The sequence below is a fragment of the Myotis nattereri genome (assembly GCF_964212035.1).
Source record: "Myotis nattereri genome assembly, chromosome: 3".
Taxonomy (NCBI): domain Eukaryota; kingdom Metazoa; phylum Chordata; class Mammalia; order Chiroptera; family Vespertilionidae; genus Myotis; species Myotis nattereri.
Window position 1 is genome coordinate 52660938 of NC_138077.1, and position 6901 is coordinate 52667838.

Consider the following 6901-nt stretch of genomic DNA (forward strand, 5'->3'; position numbering starts at 1 on the left):
CCTTTCTCCCGGCAGCCTTCTCCAGCTCTAAGATGATAGGGTCCTGAAAGTAAGGCTTCCTTACTCCAACTTGCAACACCCGCACCATAGATACGTTATATTTAAATGTATACTTTTTACACCCAAGCCAAAAAGTATAGGCGTAGCCATAACAGTGCACCCGGAGGGTGTTCGAACAGCACAGTGGCTCCCAGCTTTCTCACTAAAATGAAGATAAACACCCCTGATCCAACAGAATTGTCCCGAGGTTGAGACAGATCAGACCTCTAAAGATACTTAACACAAAGCCACATGGCACTCGTTCAGTAAATGCTGACTATGACCATAATTGTACCGCTTTTTTTTTTTTTTTAGGTGAAGGCTACTTTTATTAAATGACTGAACCATGTAATGGCCAAGGCCACTGTGTACAGGGACGAGAGGGGGAGCTTTGTTTCTTGGTCTCTTCCTCCTTGGACAGAGTCCTGATGATCTCCTCCTCCTTGGCCCGGAGCCGCTCTTCATGGCGCCTGCGGGCTTCCTCGGTCTTAGACCTGCGGGCCCGGCCTGGTCAGCCAGAAGCTTCTTCTGAGCCTTGTCTGCCTTCAGCCTGCGGCTGTGTCCACGAGAATCCGCTTGTTTTTCAACACGTTACCCTTCACTTTCAGGTACAGGCGGTGGTACAGGTGGCGGTCACTCTTCTTAGATTCACGGTATCTTCCGAGCAGCCAGCGAAGAATTCTCATCCTCCTGACCCAGGTTCCTTTCTCAGGCATCCTAGCATTGGCAGTGCCCTCCTCTTACCTATGCCCATATGCCTGCCCTTCCTGCGGGCCCAGGTGGACAGGCACAGGCTTCCGGATGATCAGCCCATCTTTGGTCAGCTTCCGAATCTGCGGGCGGGAGTTGGCATTGGCGATTTCATGCGTCTCACTGAGGTCCAACCGGACCTTCTTTTTGCCGCAGCGGAGGACACTGGAGGCAAGCCTCTCCCGAAGCGCGAGCACACTCATGGCGAAAGGAAAGGACTGTACCACTTTTTTCTTCTGTGCTATAATCGGTGATTACGTTTAAGCCTCTCACTTCTGCCTGAAGTCTTATACAGCCCTTTGACCATCTGGCTAACTTTATAGCATGATGGTTTGTTGCTTTTCATAACCTATGGTTCTATCTTGTTCTCTTGAGTACTTTTAGGAATTAACAGTATAATTTTGAGACATTTCAAAGAATATACAAGCTTTATAAATGTGCCTTCTTGGGTTATAAGCTTGTTTTCTCTTTTTAAAATTGAATTGTATATTCCTGGAATCCACACAGCTTCTCTTGATAACTAGAAACTATTGACAGTTAAAGGTTGTGTCCTCAGACACTTCAATCAAGCCAACCTCTTCTAGATTTGTAACTTCTATGTCAAATTTAGAAATAGAGTTGGCCATTTCTACATTTAATTGCATTCCTGATGCATAATCTGTATATACAATAACTTATTGTTTCAATGCTTCAATACAGAGTAACCTTTTGGAAGATGCCTATAGTGACACTTTGAGACTCAAATTAAAATTCAACTGCAAGTAAGTCAGTTAGCGAAAGATAAATATCACATGATCTCACTCATTTATGGAATATAATGAACAACATAAACTGATGAACAAAAACAGATCCAGAGACAGAGAAGCATCAATCAGGCCATCAAGCCTCATAGGGAAGGCGGGGGCGGGGGGGGGGGGGGGGATGGGGGAGAGATCAACCAAAGGACTTGTATGCATGCATATAAGCCTAACCAATGGACACAGACACCAGGGGGGTGAGGACACGAGCTGGGGGAGGGGGGGAGTTGGGGGGGTAAGGACACATGTAATACCTTAATCAATAAAATAAAATTCAACTGCATGACACCATCAGCGCAAATAACTAAGCTGATTATCAAATAAACATTTTTTCTGTGGATGGCTAAATTTACATATACCCATTTAATGATAGCAATTTCACAATTTTTTTTCACTGCCCCATGGTAAAGCAAGCATTATAGGGTGTCAATGGTAATATAATGTCCCAAATTAAGAAATATTGTCCTGGCTGGTTGGCTCAGTTGGTTGGATCGTCATCCCGTATGCCAAAATGTTGCGGATTTGATTCGGTCAGGGTACATGCCCAGGTTTCATGTTCAATCCTCAGTAGGGGTGTGTATAGGAGGCAACCAATTGATGTCTCTCTCTTTCATTCTCACTCTCCCTACTTAAAATCAATAAAAATATATCCTCTGGTGAGGATTTAATGAAAGAAGAAATATTAAAAGTGGAGTAGGGTGAGAATCCCAAAATGTCACAGGTCATAAAAACAAGTTTCAGAGTCACTGTGCAACTTCTGCTATCTATTTCTTGATGTATCCTTTTAACCTATGCTCCTGTAGCTTATCACTTTTAATCTGTCTCCCAATCCCCAGATCCCAGGAGAAAAATCTGATTAACACAGCTCACTTTTTTTTTTTATGACAAGTCACTGGAATTGATCATTTGCACAGGAATGGGGGTAAGGATGGGGGCTGTAGGACAGCTGACTGGTAGACAAGGCAGTTTCCCTAAGAGAGGATGTCGATGGCTGGACCCCATAAAACACAGCGATTAAACTTTCACATACATCCAGGACTTTGGCCTCTGACTCAGTCCTCCACCCCAACTCCTGCCATTAGTTAAGGTGATTTCCACATTCACCTGTTCTTTATCCAATAACATCCACTGAGCATATACTCTGGCCAGACCCGACAGTAGGTTCCAAGGTTTATAAGTGAAATAAATGGTATTTCCTATCTAGAGCTTTCAAACCAAAGGAGGAAACACATGATAAATTCAGAGTCAGGAGTGTGCACAGGGAGCTGTCATACTTCGGGGAAAGAAATGGGGTTCTCATGTCTCTGGAAATATGAGGAATCTTGAAAAAGTAAGATCCAACAGCAGGTGAGGAAGCTCTTTCCAAGGACCTTTAATCACAGTGAACTATATGACTAAAGAGGTAAACAGTGAGCAGATAGAAAGGACCTTGCCTGCCATGCTAAGGAATTTGTGTCTTAAGGCAATGGGAAAACATGAGAACGACTTAAGCCTGAAAGTGCCATGCTGTAATTGGAATTTGAAGCAGCGTGGGGCAAAGGGGTGGGGCTGTCTGGACTGAGATTAAACGCTCTAAGCAATTTTGATGTTCTCAACCAAGGCAATTTTGATGAAGAGATAGTTAAGAAATACAACAGAAAAAAAAATCTGATGGCCACCTGAATGTGATGACGGAAAAGGAAAAAAGACTAAACTTTATGGTAACTCCATGTTTCAGGTTTGGGTGACTGGTGAGAGGTGGAAGGTGGTACCATTCAAATAAAGAAAACATTTACTAGTATCTCTGTGTCTCAAAGTATGTCACTTTGGGAAGTCCTTAAATGTTCCTGCCCTAAACCTTGTCTCACCCAGAACATTCATGCACAAGCTCCACCTTGAATGTTTCCCGCTGTCTCACCCCCACACATTCACTTCACATCTCCAAAGCCCCAGGACTCTTTATCTCCCAGGCTTGTTGGTATCTGCCTGTCTTGCCTTCCTCCACCACTTCAACAATACTCTTTACAATGCCTCCATACCCCTCCCTAGGTCGTTCCCTGGCAATGTCACATATCCAGAACTGGGTCAACCCAGATGTTTCTCACTCCTAGTCGATGAGCAATACCAGAGACAGTTTATATCTTAAAGCAGTTGGAGTCATTGGAAAATTTTCAGAGGGGAGTGTGATGTAATCTGATCTATATTTTAAAGGGGGCTGGATAGGCAAGAGGTGAAGGCTTTTACGGCTGAGACTATGTATCACTGCATTCAGTGATACAAGACCTGGGTGCTGCATACATAGGATTTTCAATTGTCTTTGTATTATTTATCTGTGGCCAGATCTCTAGTGCACTAGAATAATAGCTATTTGCTACACAGTCTGTGCCCCAGCCCTCTCGTGATTTGTAGATAATTTTGACTCTTCACTAGGAAAATAGGAGTCAGTAGGTAGGAACACTCTTCCTAGCCCCAACTCGCATACTCATTTGTATTCTTCTTACCCACCCATCTCAGAGGACAATTCATTTCACCCTTGTTCTCTGGACTTCACCTTCCATTCTCTGAGAATGGCTCTATCAGTTATTCACTCTGCATCCTCAACTTGTATTTCAACTGACCTTTCTGTTCTCTTTGAAGAAAAGAGAAAGAACAGCAAAAAGGATAAGAGAAACTATTTGAGTAAGGCAAAATGGGGGGGGGGAGTGGAGGGGGGTAGGATGGTTTCACTCAGAACCAGTGGCGGACTATCCATGTACCTTGAGAAGGCTTTAGAAACAGCGCCCGTGAAGCCTGGATGCTCCCGCCTGTCCTTTCCACACATCTGCTTTGTTCTTCTGCACACATGAAGCTCATTTCCTCTCCCTCTCCAGGCTCAGCTCCCAAAAGTAACCATCCAACAGGAGGGAAAGGGTTTCACTCTTGACCCAAATACTAAATGTCTTGCGGGAAGCATTGGCCCAACTTGGATGATGTACTCCTGCAGAGCCAAGCAACTGTAACCAAGGAATCAGCCATCTACAAACATAGCTTCCAGAAGCCTGCTCTCATGGCCATGTGGATGGGGGATCAGTTAGCAAGAAAGGAGTTAGGAGCTGGATAAATTCCCCTTTGGCTATTGCCAAATCATCTCCCTCCACTGCTTTCTATCTCAGACTCTTCAGAGCATAGTCTCCACATTTCCTCCTCTTATTCACTTCACTGCCCACTGCATTCTATTCTCCCCTCCCTATCCAGCCCCATCAACTGTTTTCAATAAGATCACTTTCCAATTGGCAAACCAAAGGACACTTTTAAGGACTTGTTTTTCCTGACATCTCTTCAGCACTGGACACTGTTGGCAACTATTTTCACCTTGAAAACCCGCAGCACTCTCCTGCTTAAAATTCTTCAAAAGTTTAATATCATCTAAAGCTATGTTTTTTAAACTTTACTTAACCTTGGAACCCTTTGTTTAAAAGAAAAAAAGCCTATCATCAATGCCCACCATCAAATGGACAAAATCAGAACTGGTGTGGTTAAAATAGGGCGGGGAGACCAGTGCCTGGCCACCTGGCCCCACTCCCCATTACCAGGTGACTCACCAGTGAACTCCAAGGAATACTCACAGCTCCACTGAGTATAATTTGAAAACCACAGATCTGTAGGACAAACTCCAAATTCTTTGATTTCATCATTGCCAACCCTTCCTACTTTCTTTGCTGCCCATCTCTCTGATCCAAATGGGTTCATCCACCCATGAAGGAATTCTCTCAGCCACTTCAGCATGCTTCTTCCTCAGACCCACCTTGGTACCTGATGTTTCCTCTGCCTGAATGGGCCTCCTTCATGTGCCTGGTGAGCTCCCATTCATTATTTAAAACTTGGCTTAAATGGAACCTCTTCGGGTACTTGCCTGTCACAGTGACATGACTTCTCCTTTGTGCTCTGGTTGTTTGGTCACCCTTCCTACATAAGTCTATTGGAACAGAGCTCAGTTCAGTATTATAATTTGAGATTTTTACGGCCATAGTCTCCTCAGACCTGGAGCTTTTGGGTGGTCACATTATGTTCTTTTCATCTTTGTAGCTCTAGAACCTAGCACAGTGCCTGTCATTTTTACTAAGTGTCTGATAAATGGTAAATAAGTGGATTTTATTTTTTCTCCCAAAGTAATATTTTCCTATTCAGATTCTCATGATTACTTGTGCACATGTATCTATTTCCCTACCAGATTATGAGCTCAGATAATGATACTTGGGTGGTTGTAACAATTAAATAAGATATACATAAAAGTGCCTAATAATGCCTGACTCGTTGATAGTTTTCATCATGGCTGTATAACAGAATCCCATGTAGAGTATTTGTGTGTTTTTTGGTTGGTTTGTTTTAATATAGGTTCGTGGGCCCTATCTACTAAGTCAGATTTTCATAGGTGAGGCCTGGGCAGAAGGCCCACAGATGATTCTGATGCCCAGCCTTCATAATTGAAATTCAGTAACTGCTAGCTAATGTTCATTTTGTAACTCCAAGACCTGGCACAGAGATCAGCAATGTAGTAGGTGCTCACTCAATATTGGCTGAGTTGAAGTTGAAGTATATAATGTTTTCAACATTCAGATCTTAACATTTTTTTTTTTATATCTAACAAGCCAAGGGTTTGGGGTAAAATGGTAGATGTAGGCCAAAGGGGCCCAGAACACAACTTGATTCTCAGTCCCTCATTATTGGGTCTGTACTTCAGTGAACCCTCTGCTCCTCTCCCTTCCTTCCACCCCCTTGCCACCTTCATACCTTTAGTACATAGTAAGAAGACTTTCGCTGCCCAACTGCAATCCTTTTAGATCCAAAACACCAAGGTTTCTAAACATTTGTTCCGTAAGTTCTTGATTTGGCTATGGTCTATGATGAGAACTTTCCTGGAGTCTCCCTCTCCCATAATCACCACATTTAATTGAACCTCAGATCCTGCTGTTTCCCATGTAAAAGCTTTTGAGTTTGTGCCCACCTTACAAATCTCAATGCCACTGCCTTGGTCCAGGCCTTCAGTACCTCTTCCCTGGATTATTGCAAATAACATCCTAACTGGGCTCCTTGCCTATTATAGGTTGAGTTTGTGTTCCCCGCAAAATTATATGTTGAAGCCCTAACCCCCAATACCCTAGAATGTGACTATATTTGGAGGTGGGGCCTGTAAGGAAGTAATTAAGGTTAAATGAAGTCATAAGGATGAGGCTCTAGTCTAATATGACTGGTAACTTATGAGAAGAGGAAGAGACACCAGGGATGCAAGTGCACACAGAGGAAAGGCCATGTGAAGACACAGGTAGAAAGCAGACATCCTCAAGCAAGGAACCAGG

At 43.4% G+C, this 6901-nt stretch overlaps 1 pseudogene across 1 annotated transcript; it reads right to left on the reverse strand.

Moving 5' to 3' along the window:
- Window positions 1-370: 370 nt before the first annotated feature.
- Window positions 371-1087, reverse strand: LOC308515348 (large ribosomal subunit protein eL19-like; annotated as a pseudogene). Its single transcript has one exon. The product of its transcript is annotated as a large ribosomal subunit protein eL19-like (transcript).
- Between the last annotated feature and the right edge of the window lie 5814 nt (window positions 1088-6901).